The sequence below is a fragment of the Bubalus kerabau genome, chromosome 3, assembly GCF_029407905.1.
Source record: "Bubalus kerabau isolate K-KA32 ecotype Philippines breed swamp buffalo chromosome 3, PCC_UOA_SB_1v2, whole genome shotgun sequence".
NCBI lineage: Eukaryota > Metazoa > Chordata > Mammalia > Artiodactyla > Bovidae > Bubalus > Bubalus kerabau.
Window position 1 is genome coordinate 73,737,195 of NC_073626.1, and position 20,943 is coordinate 73,758,137.

Sequence of the window (20,943 nt, forward strand, 5' to 3'; positions counted from 1 at the left end):
GTGGAAGAAGGGGCGCAAGTATAACTATTTTCTGAAAAGATAAACAAGTGAGATTTCTACCTTCGGAGTGTCCAGAGTTAACAGAGGAATTATTTGGGTCTCAGGGCAGCATGACTATAGCAGATGATCTAAAACTGCATGTAGCAGCCACCATTCCTGAAACAGAAAGTCAAATATTGATTTCCCAGGGCCTTTATGACCCATTTAACAACAGGCATTTTGGATTGGTTATTTCTTCCAGCCAGCCTCCTTTTGAGCATCCTCTTAATTATCTTCTCTGTGAGATGGGTAAAAATTGATGCTCAGCCCTGGCCCTGAACACACACACACACACACACACACACACACACACACCATAAAGGAGGCTGACACAACTTGTGTTGTCTAACACTCAGTTAGCTTGGATGAAAGGTGTTTCAATATTTTCTTACAGAAACTACCAAATTGGGTAAGAAAGAGGTCCCGTTGGGTATGTCTGCTAACAAATTCTCTCTAATTGACATCAAGCCAGTTAATTTCTATGTAATAAGTGTTGAGTGATTCAAGGGCCAGTCTGGACCAGCCAAACCGGGTCCCTACAAAGACCTCTACCCTATTTGGCTCTCAGAAGGGAGCAGCTAATGTTTTGCCAAATTTCCGAAAAGCTGGGGGAGCATTTTTATTTAATCTTTTGCTCTTTGGGCTACTAATTATGTATCAAAGGGTATAAAGAGGGCTTTGCAAATCACTATTTCCATTAGGAAGGTGTTAGAACCAGTTCCACCCAGGGCTCCCCTCCTCTGTGCTCAGCTGCTATTCCCACGGGAGGCGGCCGCTGTGGTGCCGCTGGAAGCGGGGCTTCTGTTCTGTTTCCCCAGCACTTGGAAGAAAAACAAAACAGGCCTAATGAAAAACACACACGGGAAATGCTTTATTATTTCATCATCCTCACCTACTGCGCTCTGGCACTGTTCTGTGATTAGGAAGGACTTCTCCCCTCTCGGAGGCTCGCTCCCTCTGCGAGGGGAGGCCGATGCGCTGTCATTTCCTGTCAGATCGTTTGGGAGGAATTTGCTCTTATTTCCTCCTGGCCACATCCCCACAGTTCCACCCCTCCCTCCCCAGCTCAGCATTGGCCACATGCCCCACCGTTAAGTTGTATTACTTACTCAGAGTTTTGGGGGTGCGGGGGTGGGGAGGGGGCTGGAAACTCTGGACACCAAACAAAAGCTGTTGCAACCTTCAAAAGCTGACAAATGGGTCAAAACCACTGAATGGATCCTGACCTCCGAAGAGGGCCGGCAGAGGCGCACCATTTCCCATTTCGCTGAACAACTAGTGGGCTCTTAGAGGAGGGTCATAGGTTGGGGGGCGGGGGAACGGATGGGAAGAGGGCCCTGAAGTGCGTCTGAATTTTAATTCAAACTGTAATCTTCCCACATACATTTTCTTGACTTTCCACCAGAAAGGAATCAGAAAGTAGACATTCCCCAAATTTCATTGGACCATTAGTAAGTGAATAACTCCTTTCATAAAAAAAAAAAAAAAAAAGCGTCCATTTCTTTATTCTACACAGGTTGAAACCTGGATATAATAAACAATGCATTTATTCACAGAGAACTCAGCACCCCTACCCCCCACCAAATATCCAGGCATGGTCAAGGCAGGTATGGCTTCCCAGGAAATTGGAATGCTTTAGCTCAGACCTCGGTGGTCTGACCAATTCATTACACACCAAAACTTGTCTGTAGTAAAACATCAGTAACAGTTCTTTCCTTTGGCAACTTGGAAAGGTATCATGCCTTCTACACAGAAGATGCTTAATAAATATTTGGTAGATTTTCAATAAATATCTGATAAACTGAGTTGGGGCTATTTGTCAGAAACAATATGCCCAGTTTTGTGGCAATGAAAAGTAGGTACCTTCAAGCTGTGACCCCATACATTGTTACTTTTTCGGGGGCCAACACCACATACTAACATCACTAAAAGTAGTAAGTCTTTTTCTTTTCTTTTTAAATTTATTTGGCTGCACTGGGTCTCAGTTGCAGCACTCAGGATCTTTGCTGTGGCATGCAGGATCTAGTTTTCTGACCAGGGATCAAGCCTGGGCCCCCCTGCATTGGGAGCTCAGAGTCTTAACCACTGAAGTGCCAGGGAAGTCCTAGTAGTAAGAGTCTTATGGGCAACACTTCCTTGATGAAATTTCCACCAGACTGGCTTATTGTGGGTAACTGTTTTCTAATACCTGTTAAACAAGTTAGTGGCATGAGAAATATACTACCATACTTAAATATTTAATTCAGTGCATGGTACCTTCTCAGTGAATATCTGTTAAATAGATCAATAAATAAGTGTGATGTTGGTATAAGTACAAAATGAGTTGAGGCAAGGAGCTTTATGGTGAGAACTGGTCTGTGTGGGTAGATCTGCCTAAATGTAAGGTACATGCATGCATGCTAAGCCACTTCAGTCCTGTCCAATTCCTTGCAACCCCACAACCCACTAGGCTCCTCTGTCCATGGGAATCTCCAGGCAAGAATACTGGAGTGGGTTGCCATGCCTTCCTCGAGGGGATCTTCCCAACCCAGGGATTGAACCCATATCTCATGTCTCCTGCATTGCAGGCAGGTTCTTTACCACTAGCACCACCTGGGAAGTCTTGAATGTATGGTGAAAGTGAAAGTTGCTCAGTCACATCCAATTTTTTGTGACCCCTTTAGTCTATGGAATTCTCCAGACCAGAATACTGGAGCAGATACCCCTTCCCTTCTCCAGGGGATCTTCCCAACCCAGGGATCGAACCCAGATCTTCTGCATTGCAGGTGGATTCTTTACCAGCTGGGCCACAAGGGAAGCCCTAAATGTATGGTTCAGTTCAGTTCAGTTCAGTCACTCAGTCGTGTCCGATTGTTTGTGACCCCATGAATTGCAGCACGCCAGGCCTCCCTGTCCATCACCAACTCCCGGAGATCATTCAAACTCATGTCCATCGAGTCAGTGATGCCATCCAGCCATCTCATCCTTTGTCGTCCGCTTCTCCTGCCCCCAGTCCCTCCCAGCATCAGAGTCTTTTCCAATGAGTCAACTCTTCGCATGTATGGTAGTCCTGCATAAATATAATTCACAATGAAAATGTAGAAATAAATCATGTAAAGCAGCTTGTCAAATGGAAAATTTTAGAGATGAGAGCAAAATGATCCTCCAAAGCAGAAGTGGGTCAATACGCCTGCCACTGATAGTTGGCAGGAAAAGTTGTGTCTGGCACGTCTGTACCTTGTTTTGAGATATTTGGTAATCATTAACTGAACATTATTAATCCCTCACAGTTGATAACCACAAAAGCACTGAGAATCTTAAAGCCACTAAGTGTATAATTACAATGGAAACAATAAAATTTGTTTTTAAGTGAAATGGCTAACACAAAGTCAAAATGCTGAGAGAGAAAAAAACACAACCTTGTTCATAGGTAGGGAACAAAACTTTGACAGGAAGGATAATTCAGAAGGACAGCTTGTGGAGAGGTATGTGCCTCTGTAGATGAGTGCTGCCAAGAGATCGATGGAACAGGAGACATGTTTGTCTGGTCTGTTACAGTGATTTTCAACCCTCACTGCATATTTGAATCACCCAAGGAACTTTTAGAAAATACAGATTCCAAAGCCACATCCTGATCAACTAAATCAGAAGCTCTAGCGGCACAGGCATCAGGAATTTTTAAAGCTCCCATGTAATCCCAGTGTGTAGTCAAGGTGGCCCATAGCAAAGGGGCTCCGGTTTTAGCATCAGATTCATCTGGAGGGCTTACAAAGTGATGGTTTGCTGGGCCTAATCCCTCCAGGGTTCCTGGTTCACCAGGTGAGGGGTGAAGGTTAACAATATGCATTTCTAACAGTTTTCCAGGTGATGCTGCTGCTGCTGTTTAGGAGTCACACTTTGAGAATCACTACACTATTCTCTTCTTCCAGTCTTTTCATTAAAATTGGATCATGTGATGCTTTTTTTTTTTTTCAGTGATAAATGGTAAGAATACAGAATTTAAATTTTTCTTCAAGACCATGTGAGACTTACAATCTTTGGATTCATCCTATATGAAATTTTGTTGGCTTTCATGTGGAATCTTGTCAAGTAAGCCATAAAGCATTAAAACTCCAGTTAAAGATAAAATAATGGGGTTGTAGCTGCTTGATAGAGGGGAGATTGAACCATATGTGTGAGTGAAGAACACAAAGGAAAATATACATTTTGATGGTTAGATATCATAGCATATTTTCAGGATATGTACACAGATACGTTTGATCTGATTAAGTAAAGTGGAATGTTTAGAAATAAGACATTTTGACTAATATTCCAATTAACTGTGTATAGATCAGAATTTGGGGGTGAGGTGAGAGGAGAAATCCTCATTTGGAATTTTTTGGAAAAGACAAAAAAATGTACTCATCCAATTTCTTATCTTTGAGATTCATAAAATAAAATTATTCTTTTAGAACTGTAAAACTTACATTTGGGTTAATTAAAGTAGTAAATGTGGAGATCAGCTTAGTTGTTACTTATTTAGTTTGCTTTTCAGCATAAGATTAATCTGCTAATTACCAAATTATGACTTCATTTTGGGGGCATAACAAAAATGAATAGGAAAGGCTACAACCATCTTAGTTATATAGAAAAGGCGCGTGGATCCTTTTTATTGTTTAAACATTTTTCCTGTTTCATATGTTTAATGTAAAAATATCCTGTTGGTGTCAGTTTTTGCTTGAACACATTTTTCTTTTAAGAGTGTATTTTTCAGTAAAGCTGTGGGAGATTTTTCTTCTCTGGTATTTAAAGTAAGATAAAGTTAAGCTGATTTCTTTCCCTGACTATCCCCTTCCCCCTCCAAAGGCTTAATAACTGCAATCCTAAGATTTATGGTGAGTGAAAAAGAAAAATAAGTAAATTATCTGACTGAGGAGTCATTCTTCCTCTCTCTGGCCATACAGACTATTTTAAATGCTGCTAGCAGCAGTCTAATTAAAATAATTTCTGTCATAAGTCTGTGAAATATGCAGCCACAGCCCAGCTCAATGTTCTCGAGCAGGAATGACAAATCTCTGCTTAATTGGTACTTAATATGGTAGTGCAGGATTAGTAATTCTCCAGGATAAAAGGAGATAACAAATAGAAATCTCTTGCTTGGGGCAGGGAGCCTTGGAAGCCGAACAGACCAAATACTGCTTACCCCCAAAACTGTTCTGATCAAGGGTGGTTATTTTGCCTATCACTTATGAAATAACAGATAATTAATGCACATTTTATGGCTAACTCTAAGTCCTAATTAAATATAACTATGTACAAAGAATGTGAACAGCCTGACTTCCAAAGACCAAAATAAATACTGGCAGAATTATAGTGACTGCTGTAGCCTTATTATCTTCTCTTGAGGATAACCACCTTGGCAGAAGCATAAGCTACTTCCGAGGTACAGCCATTAAGCTGAGATTCATAATGAATTTTAGAAAAATTGGGAAAGATAGAAAAGTAGAAGGAGGAAAACTATTCATATTCTCATTGCTAATAAGTGGGGTAAAAGTGGGGAGCACTCCTAGCAACTTGGGAGTATTTCCTTCCTGTGTGTGCGTGTGTTTTTTTTCCCCAGTGCGTACTTTTTATGCCTTACTTCTTCAAACTGTTGCAGGCCATCTTATGCTTTGCTTTTTTCACTTAATATTAAATAGAAACATATACATATGTTTTTAATGAATGCTTTTAACATTCACTTTTAATGTCTGCACAGTTTTCTACCAAGTAGATGATAGTAGCTATTATCTATCTTGTGTTGACTATCTGCCAGCGCTATCTTAAGGGCTTTATATGTATTGTCATTAAAGCAACAACAGTCCTATGATTCAAGTCCTTTCTTCATCTGCATTTTGTAGATGTGGATACTGATGCTCAGAATACTGTGTTATTTGGTTCAAGGCTACATCAAGTAGTTAGCAGAGGTAGGATTTGAACAAGGGCAGTCTGACAACAAAAACTATGCTTCTAACCACTCCTCTGTACCATCTCTTGACATTCTACCTGGAATTAACCCAGACAATGCTCTAGATCAAAGGATCTAGAAAGGATCTAGATCCTTTCTCTGTAAAGGATCAAACAGTTTAGATTTTGTGGGCTATATACAGTTTTTATGGCATATTCTTCTTTTCCCTCATTTTAAAATGACATTTAAAAACTGTAAAAGCCATTCTTAGCTTACTGACCATAGAAAAACAGGCCATGGGGCAGATTTGGCCCATAAGCCAACTCTAGCTCTAGATTAAAAGTGAGTTGAACTTAAGTCTGGATGAGTAGGAATTAAGGTAATTAATTTAAAAAACTTTTTGACATTGGGAGAAACCAAATAATTGATTTGGTTGAATGAATTCTTTTCAGTTCAATTTGTAATATTAATATTATAAATAAACTACATAGGCATTTGTGTGTGTATTTATTTATAACAGCAATTGAAATGACTGAAATATTTATGTTTTCATCAAAACTGAAAACTGAGTCATTGTGATAAGTCAACTCAAGGCCAAAATGAATTTATTCTTGGTAAATCTCACAAAGTGGATAGAAAGTCACAAGTTGCGATTTAATCATCAATTATGCCTTTTAAAGGGCCACATAAAAATTTTGGTGTCTTCTGTTCATTTCTTTATGGCAGCGGTTCTCAAAGAGTTGCCCTGAAATCAGTGGCATTATCCTATTAGAAATGCAAATTCTGGGACTTCATGGCAGAAGTACTAAATCGAAAACTCAGGGTGGAGCATATTCAAGTTTGAGAACCACTGTTTTAGGGAAATCCAGTTGCAAACAGATTCTTTTTGAGAACAAAGCTCTGTGTAGATGTGTGTGTGCACACGTGCATTTGCGCGCATGCGTGCTCAGTCATTTAGCTGTGTCTGAGTCTTCGCAGTCCTATGGGCTGTAGCCCGCCAGGCTCCTTTGTCCGTGGGATTTTCCAGGCAAGAATACTGGAGTGGGTTGCCATTTCCTCCTCCACAAGATCTTCCTGACCCAGGGATTGAACCCATATCTCCTGCATTGGCAGGTGGATTTTTTTTTTTTTGTAACTGTGCCACCTGGGAAGCCCACCCATATGCACACATATGCACAAACAAAACAAATTATCTGTGAGCTAAAAATATCCCATGTTATGATACTGTATTGGGGAAGATCCCCTGGAAGAGGGCATGGAAGTCTACTCCAGTATTCTTGCCTGGAGAATCCTATGGACAGGGTAGCCTGGTGGGCTACATGGGGTCACAGGGAGTCAGACACGACTGAAGTGACTTGCAAGTATGATACTAGATTATGATACGTTATAGAAACACCACGTAGACAAGTCACAAAAATCAAAATGAGCAAATTTTAGAATTGTGTACATATGCAGAGATATGAATAAATCTATGCTGTCATGCCTATCTTGTTATATGACACTGTATTGATTTTGTCACAGCTATTTCCTGGTTCATTACTTAACCATGCTATTCTTTATATTAATAACATTAGGAGATTTAAGACTTAAATGTCTGAAAACTTCCTTTTAAATTGAATGTCCTCAATTATTGAGGATACTACACCTGAAAATTTAATTGACAAGTTTATTATAATAAAAAGCATCATTTTAAAATGTCATTCTCAAGATTTAGGTTCTGGGTAAGATGGAGAAAGCAGACTCCTCCCTAGCCTCCCTCTGAATGCAGCTATAAAACCTGGACAGAATGTGTGGAGTAGTTATTTGAGGATGCTGAGAAGTAAATAATAGCAAATTGGAGAAGAAAACCAAAATCCAAAGTACAGTTGAACTTGTGTCATTTTACCATTAGTTTTTCTCTGTTTTATGGCCCTGGAGGGAGCACAAAGGACACGGCAGAGCCCAAATTTCTGACTGGGTGCCTCAAAAGGGAGTCCCAGGAAACCAAAAAGTACCAGGGAGATTGTTGAGAGGGAATTATTGTTGCAACCAAATAATTTATTGACTTCAAGACTCTAAAAGCTGAATATAAGTGGATCTCATCCTAAACAACATATAAAAGACTTTGAAAAAGTGAACATATAGACTTATATTCAAGTCTCAGACTTACCACTGGCTGGTGCACACACTGGGCCTTAAAAACTGAACTGCGAATGGGGACCATAATCCAGAAAAATCAGCCTGGAACTTGTAGCTTGAACATAATTTGGTCAATTTGCTTCCTGAAACAAAAATACCAATATGCTCAATAGGTTTTAAATAAGACTCAGAGTCTCATAGTACAATATTAAAATTTTTTCAGAATCCAATCTAAAATTACCATGGAAAGAACCAGGAAAACTCGATTCACATGGGAAAAAACAATCAACAAACATTAATGCCAAGATAACACATTCACATTATCTAATGCGGATGTGAGTTTGAGTGACGTCTGGGAGTTGGTGATGGACAGGGAGGCCTGGCGTGCTGCAATTCATGGGGTCGCAAAGAGTCGGACACAACTGAGCGACTAAACTGAACTGAATTGAATTTAAAGCGGCTATTATTTAAATGTTTCAACAAGCAATGACAAACTCTCTTAAAGCAAATAGAAAAACAGAAAGCTTCAGAAGAAAAACAGAAAATTTTAAAAAGAACCCAATGAAAATTTTAGCACTAAAAGTATGGCAACTGAAATTTTAAAAACTCACTGGATGAACTCAGTAGCAGAATGGTGCCACAGACAAAGGAAAGGGTCTATGAGTGTAAATTTGACCAATAGAAATTATAAAAACCCAACAACAAAGAGAATTTAAAATTTAAAAAATTAACCAATACATAAGTGTCAGTGAGAAAATAATAAAAGGCCAATATTTATGTCAGTTGAGTCTCAGAAGAAGAGAATGGGGGTGGAGATACTAAAAACAACAACAACAGAAAGAATTGCAAAAATAATGACTGAAAACTCACCAAATATGGTGAAAGACATAAACCTAAAAACTCAAGAAGCTCAGTGAAAAAAAAAAGAAAAAGAAGCTCAGTGAATGCTCAAAAGGACAAATTCAAAGAAATCCCATCCCAAGATATATAATAATCAAACTGCTGAAAACTCAAAGCACAGAAAAATTCTTGAAAGCAGACAGAAAGACAGCATATTATCTATAAAAGAATAAGGGTACTCATTATTGCAGATTTTTCATCAAAAGCCATGGAGACAAGTGGGAAGTGGCACAATAATTTTCAAGTGCTGAAAGGAAAGAACTATCAACATAGAATTCTATATCTAGAGAAAATATCCTTTAGGATGAAGGTGAAATAAACATTCTTAGACAAAGGTATACTAAGATAATTTATTGCCAAAGGAATAAGTTTCCTTTCTTTTTCAGAAAGAAAGGAAATGATATTAGAGGGAAACTTGAAACACCAGGAATGAAAGAAATATATCAGAAATGGAATGTATCTGGGTATGTATAAAATAGACTGTTCTCCTCTTGAGTTCTTTAAAAAATGTTTGATGGTTGAAAGGAAAAATTATGACATTGTCTGATAGGCTTGTCAATGTGGGCATATGACAACTATAACTCCTAAGTGGAGAATATAAAAGGATCAATGTGCTGGTAAGTTTTTTACATTCCACTTGAAATGGTAAAATAGTGAGTCTAAGATTATGAAAAGTTGTGCCTATACTATAACTCTTAGAGTAACTACTAAAAACCTATACAAAGAGATATAGTTAAAAACATAATAAAGATGAGAGACTAAAAAATGATTCAAATAATGCAAAAGAAAGCAGAAAAGGGGAAACAGATGAATTAAACACTGATAATAAAAAATAAAATGATAGACCTAAACCCAACTATATCAATAATTACATTAAATATAAATGGTCTGCACACACCAATCAAAAAACAGAGATTAGCAGAAGGAAGTTTTTTTTTTTAAAAAATCATGCCCCTCCACTATGTGCTTTCTACAAGAAACTCACTTCACACATAATGATAGAGCTAGATTAAAAGTAAAAAGATATGTCACATATAAATAGTAAGTGAAAAAAGTAAAATAATACATGGAAAATGCTACAGAAACACAAATTAAAATGCCACTTGCATCTACCTTTCCTGGGAAAATAGTTGCCTTTCAAGAACCCTGACACTACAATATTAAGTAAACACATTTGATTTACTTAAGTGAAATTGTTTTCAGTGGTCATCAGCTCTGCTTAAGCTGTTTCTTATTTTCAAGTGGGCTAATTACAAGCTTAATTAGGAACTAATGAATCTTTCCTCTGTCATTTCAAAGGGAGACTCACACCTTTCATGGACGTTTCTGTGTAGTGAGAAACACCACAAAATACAAAGATTGATTTTAAATTCTAAGGCAAAATCAACCTGAATGTTCACATATAAATGTTTAAATGAGAGAAACGCAGAGTCCTCAAACTCACATGTGGCTCTAAGTGTTTACTGAACATTCATAAATACATCAGATTTGTACGTGAGCTCCCAGATAGACATGCATACGCAGGCAGGTCATAGCTCCTTGGAAAACCACCCATGTTCTCTTCCTCAGTTATAGTATGTAACACATATGGTTCCTGTCAGTAGCACTCATTTAGAGAGATAAAAATCCTACAACAGCTAAGTTCAGCCTCTCTCCAGTGGCCCTTTCCTTTGATTTTTCAAGATATCAAGTGACTATTCACTAAACCCTGTAATTGCCAACCTTACCCAGTTCCACCTCTAATAGAAAAAGAAAAGAAATGGCCTGTTTAAAAAAATTTTGTTCCAATACATTGCGTAATTAACCTATCTTAATTCTTTCTGGTAGTAGCCTTCTTGTTAACATTTTAAAGAAATAAAAGGCAGTTGAAAGATACTTGAGTTGATTAACTGCATATAAAAATTGAAAACTAGGGGCATATAACATAATTTTTATTGTTAATATACAGTATTAATATATTTGGTAACTTAGTAATAAATGGCTGCAAAAGTTTCTTTCTTGAAAACTTTTGAAGATATGAAGCTAACTTTGTTTTCTTCAAAGCTGGCTTAAATTCAGCTTTAAACATTGTTTTCCTTCTTTTTTGTTCTTCCTGTCCTTAACTTTTCTTCTGCAATGTGAAAATACAAGGCAGATGTCTTCATCTCCCTGGAATGCTTTTAACCTTAATGAAGGGTTGTAATAAATCAGTACTTTTCAACCTGTTTTCTATCATCAACACATACATACTTTTTGAGATATTAGTCTCCACAGAGATTATTAGAAATAATTAGGACAAGTTAGAACTTAGTTATTAGTTCGTTAATGGACATATCATTGCTATTTGTTAACTACCTCTAATAATGCAGAAAGTTATCTTGTTCATATGTCTAGAAACTGTAGTTGTTGGGCAAGATATTTTCTAAGTCATTAATAATTTATTTTTATGCTAGAATATGTGTGGAATATGTATGCATATTTATGTGCACACACAGATATACATACTTATAAAAGATTATTAAAGTTTAATTGGGTGACTTTTGAAAGTTACATGTGTAGATCATATCAATTTTTAAATAAACTAAGAAATGAAGAATCTTTTTTACTTTAAGACTTTCATGATTAATATAAAATTAGAATTTGCCTTTTCTTGGCCAGATAAGGTATTGCGTTATTTCACATTTTCTATTTTTCATTTATTCAGGAGTCACAAATGTCAATTTCTTCAATAAACAAAATTCAGTACTCTGAACTCCTCTCATTAATACACAGAAGAAAAATAACCTGCAAAACTGCAGTTCAAAAAGTGGGAGGTAGTATAAATAACATCATAAAATGTGACATCTTGGTGACCTATTTTAAATGGATGAAATTTGGTGATAGCAAAACAAATCACTACTTTCCAATATCACATGAATTAAGATGCAGCTAAGATTACTGCTAAAACCCTCAGCTAACAATGACTGAATCTGAAAATGTGATAGATTTGAATAGCTTCCCAGTGTACTAAGCTAAGATAAATTTAACTGATGGTGACATCCATAAGAAAATTTTATAAGGCAAACTAACTACCTATCTTGATTCCCAAATGTTTTAAAAAAAGCTGTTCTGACTTCCAATGAATCAAACCTACTCATTCACCTTTCAAGAGGCTATAAAATTTCATGCCTGAAACTCTGGTTCAGAAATTATGAGATTTAGGTTATGGGCTTCCTTCTCCATAGAGGAGAAGTAGGCCACCCAGTTCTGTGCAAAGAATTCACCCAATTTTTCTGCCATTTTATGTTTTCCTCTCACCTAGGTGATCAGATCATACAAGCTTTTTAAATATATTTGAGTCCAGGATGATGGAGTCTGAAGACTCAGCTTCCAATGTCAGCTCCAACACTTGGATGACATTGAGAAAATCACTTGCCTTGCCAAATCTCGATTTTGTCATTTACAAAATGGGGCTCAAGGTATTTTGAGCATGTGTGTGTGAAATTGCTTTGAACAGAACAACAAAATGATATTCAGCTTTCCAGGCAAGCTGTGCTGGATATTGTAGATCCTGTTGGTGGCTTGATCTTTATTGACCTGATCCTTAGCATTGCTAACTGCTGTTTCCCTTTCCAATTCCTTCCTACACAGCGTAATTCTGGTCATAATTCCAGGTGGAACTGTATGGGACCTCAAAATGAATCAGTTTGAGAAACAGGGGTCCAGAGAGGAAGCCAAGATCCCTCAAGAAATCAGGATTTAAATCTAGGTCTTTAAACCACTGGTGCAACCCTATTCCATTCTCTTTTATTCACTAATCCAGTCATTCCACATTTATTGAGCATATATTATGTGCTGGGTACAGGACTACTCTAATTTCTCTTTCAAATAATAGTCTCTAAAAGCATTAGAACATCTTTCAGTGCTGCTGTCTATGGCTGAGTTAAGATTCTGGTTATGATTTAATCACTATGAAACAATTACTAAATCATAACACTTTTCTGTTGCTGTTACTATTCTCACTGTTACTAAGGAAGCCTTCCTTTAAGTGTATGCTTAGAAAGCCATCCAGGGTAGAGTTCAGATAAAAGCAGGTCTGCTCTGGGTGATGCAAGAGTAAACCAGCCCCAGACTTCCTAAGACACTGCAGTTAAATGCCTGGAGTTTTAATTGTATCGGCGTGAGAGAGAACCATGGCATTGTATGATACTCTTGCTTGGGTCTGACTTAGAGGTTTTATCTCAAGGTAGAGTATGCAAATATTTACTACTAAAGGTTCATCTAGTCAAGGCTATGGTTTTTCCTGTGGTCACGTATGGATGTGAGAGTTGGACTGTGAAGAAGGCTGAGCGCCAAAGAATTGATGCTTTTGAACTGTGGTGTTGGAGAAGACTCTTGAGAGTCCCTTGGACTGCAAGGAGATCCAACCAGTCCATTCTGAAGGAGATCAGCCCTGGGATTTCTTTGGAAGGAATGATGCTAAAGCTGAAACTCCAGCACTTTGGCCACCTCATGCGAAGAGTTGACTCATTGGGAAAGACTCTGATGCTGGGAGGGATTGGGGGCAGGAGGAGAAGGGGACGACAGAGGATGAGATGGCTGGATGGCATCACTGACTCGATGGATGTGAGTCTCAGTGAACTCTGGGAGTTGGTGATGGACAGGGAGGCCTGGCGTGCTGCAATTCATCGGGTCGCAAGGAGTCAGACACGACTGAGCGACTGATCTGATCTGATCTGATTTCAAGAAGCCAGAGAAGCTTAGTTCCATCAAAAAAGGTTAATCTGCTTTCTTTACATCATTTCTTGAATATAGTGAATGAGAATTTTGCATTTCCTTGTTTGAGAAGATGCTTCCTTTGGGTATCCATATTAAAAAAAAAAAAAGAAAACATGTTGATTTGGGCTTCTCTGATGGTCAGCGGTAAAGCATCCACCTGTGATGCAGGAGACGTGGGTTCCATCCCTGGGTCGAGAAGATTCCCTGGAGAAGGAAATGGCAACCCATTCTAGTATTCTTGCCTGGAGGATCCCATGGACAGAGGAGTCTGGTGGCCCACAGTCCATGGGGTCTCAAACAGTCTGACACAACTGAGTAACTAACATTTTCACACTTTTCTTTGCATATCCATATGTTACATTGGTTCTGACTGGCTACAATTCTCAAATGCAGAGGTCTGTCTCCTGTTCTAAGCCACTCTTTCCTTCTTCTTTCTTCTCAGACCAAAATAAATGATTTTGGTCTTTAGAAAAAAAAAAACTTCTAATTCCAGATGAGTGAGGTTGTTCATTGGCCTGGTTACAGTCTGTCATACTGTGCCAATGATATTAACAAACTCATCCTCAGAGTGTATTTTGTAGCTCCAAAGTCTTATTTTCTGTCAAGAGCATCAGTTTTGATAAAGTTCTCCCATCACTATAAATACATCATCAGTGAAGACTATTGAGTTGGAAACAACAGGGCTAATTACGGTGAGCGAGTCAAAATACTAAAAATCCATGTTAATAAATCTTCTTATGGAGTCTGAAACAGCTATATTTGTCTAGATTAAGAAGAGGTATATGACATGCAATAAACTGTTTTGAATTAAGGAGTTTTGGCAAAAGGTTACATTTAGAACACAGGATAACTTAGTGGCACCAATTTATTTTATAAAGAATAAATGTAACAGAAGAAAACTTTGTTTTGAGTAATTGAGTTTGGAATGCCCATCAAGCCAATCCAATTTTTGTACATTTACATTCAGCCCATAGGCTTAATGGCTTCCAGTTTTCTCTAGGATCAATGCGTGACATCTTCAGTTTACATATGCCTTGGACTAAGCCTATTTCTGGAGAAGGAAATGGCAACCCACTCCAGGGTTCTTGCCTGGAGAATCCCAGGGATGGGGAAGCCTGGTGGGCTGCCGACTATGGGGTCGCATAGAGTCGGACGCGACTGAAGCGACTTAGCAGCAGCAGCAGCAGCAGCAAGCCTATTTCTGTCAACCACTCTGGAGGCGTACAGCCAACATCTAGGTTCATGTTTGGGTTATGAAATGTATTTTGCTGTAATCATATCTATTCGCTAGATGTTTTATTATGAGAGCTCCACTTTCTTCTTTGTCATCAGTGGACCACATCAGCTTCAACTGGATTAATCTCCAAGATTTTTCAAACTAAATTACTTACTTTGCTTGGTCATAAGAAGTAAAGAAAGGAAAACAGTATTTCTGCTCCATGTGAGTCTACAAGTAAATTATACGGAATTAAAGCAGTTGTCCCTGTGGTTTATTATGTATACATAACTGGATAAAGAAGAGGTGGTGCTTTTAACCAACAGTATTTTTATCCAAAATAATTCATTTTATTTGAATAAGTGGGTTTTTTTAACTGTATTTGAGGTAGATCCCTACAAGTTTATGTTTTCCTATTTTGTTCATATACAATATATGTGAGAAAGAAAAATGATTGATCACTTATTTTCTAAAAATAAAAAGTTGGGATTTGATTTTTTTTTAATCTCTGCTTAAAGATGAAGTAGTTCTTTAAGACAATAGTCCCCAGCCTTTTTGGGACCAGGGACTGGTTTCATGGAAGATAAGTTTTCCATGGACCAGGGGTGGAGGGGATGGTTTCAGGGTGACTCAAATTATTAACATCATTTATTTCATCAGCTCCACCTCAGATCATCAGGCATTAATTAGATCCTGGAGGTTGGAGACCTCCACTTTAAGAGTTAAGGGCATTTATCATTCTACCAAGAGTCCAACTCAACTTAAAAGTTTTTCCCGGTGGTATTAAGGACTGTAATCATGCTAGCTTACTAGAGCAAGCTACTGTTGACCACAGGTGAGGAATAGGGGAGACCTTGTACATTTACTCTCAACCCATAGGCTAAATGGCTTCCAGTTTTCTCTAGGATCAATGCATGACATCAAGGGGGAGACCCAAGACACCATGGAAAGGACTCACTGAGCAGGGCAGAACTAAGACCTCAACAGGACTTTTTTTTAACTGGTTAGTTTCCTTTCTCACCCTCTAATATAGCATTCCAAATGCTGATAAATAATGAAAGTGAATAAAAATAAGAAGCATAGTTTCCCCCCACTCTAGCCCAAGTCTGTCCATGGAAGGTACTATATCCTAAAGACTTAGGTTTCAGACAGTGTGTTTGCTTCTTTCCTCATCCTGCTCCCTATCATTTCTCTCTCTTTTGTGACAACCTTACCAAAGTGCAATAGAGCAAAATATGCAGCCTGAGGTAGAGATGGAAATGAATGGACAGGTGACTGACCAACAGTCTCAGCTCATCCCGTTCATTGGACACATGGACACAGAGGGGCCCTGCTTTGCTGGTAAAAAAAAAAGTAAGAGCTCACCAAAAGAAGGATCAGAAATGCCATATTGTATGACTGTAAATTGGTGCCTTTCTGGAGGAACAATTAGGCAGTATATTTCCCAAACACTTGGTGTCAACAAGTCCAGTTACAGAAATTTATCCTAAGAAAAATAATCATAAATATATATACACTAAGAGTTAGCTACAAATGTGCTCATTGCAGCATTATTTATAATGGTGTAAAACTGGAAACAATTTCAACTTCCAGCCTAATGGTTTGGTTAAGATATGATATAATTACTAGTAAAATGATCATATCAAAAATATTTAATAAAATGGAAAGATTCTGTGATATATTAAGTGACAAAAGCAGGTTACATTAAAAAGTATGTGTGTATAAAATAAATATTGGAAGAATCTATACTAAAATGTTAACAGCATACATCTCTATATTGTGATATTCTGGGTTATTCATATATTTCCAGATGTTCTACAATAAATATTAATTACTTTAGATAATAAGAAAATATTTTTAAATATTGGAAAAAGAGAAGTGTCCTGAAGGAGGTGAAATGACTTTGTAGAAATTGAATGAATGATTAATTATTTAGAAATCTGCGTTGTACCTTCACATTTTAAGTGCAATCCAAAATAAAACATGATTTCTTTGTAGAAAGCCATAATTGTTTCTTTAGGAAAACTGTCTTCAACTTGGCAATTTAGTAGCCTACCCATTCACATGTTTTACTTTTATTCTTTTTTTTCCCCCCTAAACAAAGTTCAGATTTATAGCACCTGCTGTTGCTTTTAATGTAGTAGTTGTACCTAATTTCTAGAGCACAGTGAAATTCCACCATTCTCCATTCCTCATTTTGCCTTCAGCAATAAGCAGTCTGGGAGACATAAAGCCAAGATATTTTCTAAGGGCAGGTAGCAGACACTTGTACTAAATATGAAATACCAAAGCCACCCTAAGCGAGAAGGGCGTTTACTAAAAAGGTTGCAAGTAAGCTCCAGATAATTTTAAGCAGCTCAGACCTGGCAACTTTCAAAGTTGGAAATAAGCCCTTAAGTCAAAGAGATCTTTGAAAAGTATCAGGAACCATCCTCCACAAAGAACCACCAAATGTCCATCTGGAAAAGATGTGAATTTGACCTTTTTGAATAAACAGCATGAAATTTAAAAAAAAAAAAAAAAAAAAAAAACAAGAATAATACAGAATTTTATTTCCTCTTGCCAAAACCTGGCAGGCATTGTAAAAAGCTGATTCAAAGTGTGGGCTGTGGAGCCCACACCTGAACACTATCTATGTGAGCTCAGGAAAGCTCTTGATCCTGCTGTGCCTCCGTTTCTTCAGCTGTTGAAGAGACACTCAAGTGCTCTAATCTCTTAGGGTTAGATAAAGGAGAAATAAAGCAATTTCTGTACTTTGTAAATGTTTGACAGATGGAAAGCAAAATATAAGCATTACTTTAAAAAATCATTTCATTTTATAATTTTCATTTAGTTCAGTCCCATAACATCTTCTTACGACTTCCAAGAATTGCAAGAAATTAAAAAAACTAAAAGAATGGAAGGAAATTCTTTAGAAATGTTTAGAAAACAGAGGCATATTCCAAAAATCTATCTCAGATTCATAGATATGGACCCAGCTTATTTTTGGCTGCCATCCATAGCTTCCATTCATAATCGCAATTCATAAATTCTCAACTGCTCTTTGCTTCAAATTACATTCCTGCATAGCTCTCTATCCTGGAATGTATATATACATATATGATACAGACAACTGACTGCCTCTGTAGAGTGGAATAATGTGAGGCAGCCATATATAGTGCTTGAAGAAACTTCCCTTTAAAACAGAAAGGGCTTGTGTTTCCTTATTTTTTTCAAACCTACTCAGTTAGCAATGATTTCTCCATTTCCTGGTAATCTCACTGTAGTCACAGGGATGTATGTATCATGAACAATTCTGAAAAAGTTTCAATGTGGCAGAGAAATCCTACTTCATCTTAATCTCTATGTCCACCTTTTCTAATACTTCATCGAGTCGCCGTCACCTAAAGGAATAATTAACATCTTAGGATGTCCTGAGTTCTGTTCCACTGAGCACAGTATAATAGGTTGCTACCAATGTTAGTGTGCAACCTGAATCACATACTCTGTTAACCACCCTTGCCGAGAATCAAAAATGTAGCTGTGATATTGACATTATGCCCATCGCTTGTATCTAAAGGTGTAAGTCCATGCTATGACCACTAGACTCCAGATAATATTATTAGCATATATTATAATAGCAAAAAGAAACATTGGTTGGCCAAACAACACAATAAATAAATTTTTGAATGTGAAAAAAGTAAAATGCAATTTACCGCAAACAAAACTAGCTTCTGCAAAATATTAATGGGCCCATCAATCCATTAACTAATTGTTCAAGTATTACAGACACTCAGGCACATAAGCTCCACTGAAATAATTCCAATTTTTTTCATTAAAAAAAAAAATGCTCCCATGACAGTTTACTAAGAAAACACCTCCACTGCAAACGTTCTAAAGAAAGAAATGATATCAGGCTTTTTAAATTAATTAATATATCTTTGGATTATACTTTGGGAGTCCCTGGTGGCTAGATGGTAAAGAATCTGCCTGAAATGCAGAAGACCCAGGTTTGATCTCTGGGTTGGGAAGATCCTCTGGAGAAGGGCATGACAACCCACTCCAGTATTCTTGCCTGGAGAATCCCACGGACAGAGGAGCCTGGGAGGCTATAGTCTGCGGGGTCGCAAAGAGTCAGACACTTTTGAGCAACTAACGCTTTCACTTTCACACTGCATTTTAAGAACGAGACATGTATATTCAATATAGCATAAAACAAATAATACTGAAATGAAAATCCTTACTGACCACATGAATACAGACAATTATTTACTACTATTGTCCAAACGTAATGGTGGAACTCAGGCAAAGCAACAAAGGAGCAAAGTCTGAGAGGTTCAAATAAGAAGGTCTTAGAATTAGGCTCCACGAGGACAGGAGTGTTTGTGTTTTCTTTCTGCTAGGTACAGAATACTATTCAACTTTTGTTGGATGGATGGCTGGATGAATTAAGAAAAATTAGACAATAATACCACAAACACCCTTCATATTACAGTCGTGTGGCTGTGTGAGTGACCTGCAGATGAACACAGGCACTGTGAGGAAGCACAGCTCTTTGCCAAGTGTGCCCCAGCAAGCCTTGTTCCTGTCGAGCACAATCGTTTAACAACGGACAGTGGCTGCTGCTGCTAAGTCGCTTCAGTCCTGTCCGACTCTGTGCGACCCCATAGACGGCAGCCCACCAGGAGGAACTCCTTATTCCCGGGCTTTGTTTCTTGTGGCACTTAGGATATCTTGGCCACTACCTAGGAATTACACACAAAGTAAAATTCTGATGCTTAAGTTAGTGATGAATTTGTCAACAGGAAAAAAAAAATTATTGTTTACATAAATCTCAAATTTGGACCAAGGCCTTGAAAAGGTTAAAGTTTCAGGATGAATGGCAACTGTCCAAGCAATTCTACATTCTTAAGTATACTTGAGAAAGATCTTTTGTGAAATTTTTAAAATCATAGCATGAAAAGGGTATGAAAGGATTCTAGTACAATGTCACTATAAAATCCAAGTATTTGGGGTGCTTTTTTGAAAGCTTTTGACAAGGCAGTCTCTACCCCTGAGATCCATAAAAATATACATGTAAATATATAAAATGTCAACCATAAGTTTTATTGTTGTATGATATGATTTTTTTTACTTTTTCAAACTTTCACTTTTATTTTCCTTTACACTACTGCTGTAAACATATTTAAACTTTATACATGTTGATATATCTTATTTTTTGTCCTTTGTATTACTAATATTACTGTGGTATATTCCTGATAGTTCTGTTATTTCCTAATATTTTAAAAGAGTATGGCCATGAGCATGAGCCTGAGCTGGTGATATGGTTTCATTTGTTCTTTGTAGCCTTACATCATAATGTGATATATAAATCAAAAACAGGACTTTGGTCTTCATACTAGATTGCAGGCACTATAACAGAACTAAAAAGGAAACATCAGATTTTCAGAATTTGTGTTATGGCAAATGTCATAATCCCACTCCAGGCAAGGTTTTTGTTTTTTTGCATGTGTCATTTTTGTTTGTTTGTTTGTTTCTGGCTACCATGCTCCTACTGAATAAAGTTATTTAAAATATTATAAAATAGATTTTACAGATGATCTCCATTAAAATAGTTCACCAGCCATCACTGGAATCAAGGCTTAATATTTTGACTTTTCTATTTTAATTCTTTGATACAATGATTTTTCAAGCATTTGCAACATGCCCTTCACACTACGCTAGGTCCTGTTAAAGATGCAAAAGAAATACATTATATAACTTACATCAGATGAAATAATTAAAGAGCATTATAAGACCAAGAGTCAAGTGCTAAAATGTATACTGTGAGCTGTGCATGGGAAATCAGGCAGATCAGGGGTGAGTGTAAGACCAGCTGGGAAATGATGGAGGGAGCTAGAGTTGAGAGGGTCCTGAAAACAGAGGAGAGAATAGTGTATCTGAGGTACTGAACTGTATATGCAAAAAAAGTGGTAGTGGGAAAATCAAACAACATAAATCAGAGTATAATTTCATTTTTGGAAATTCCAAAATGACCTATTAGCTAACA

General features: G+C 37.5%; 2 long non-coding RNA genes across 2 annotated transcripts in view; one reads left to right on the forward strand and one right to left on the reverse strand.

Moving 5' to 3' along the window:
- The window catches only part of LOC129646238 (uncharacterized), a 103,277-nt gene that overhangs the window by 49,228 nt on the left and 33,106 nt on the right, over positions 1-20,943 (forward strand). The window lies entirely within an intron of this gene.
- LOC129646240 (uncharacterized) lies at positions 1,546-10,258 on the reverse strand. The gene is made up of 3 exons (XR_008711789.1): positions 10,076-10,258; positions 8,094-8,205; positions 1,546-3,088 (listed from the first exon to the last, which is right to left on the reverse strand). It is a non-coding gene; the product is annotated as an uncharacterized LOC129646240 (long non-coding RNA).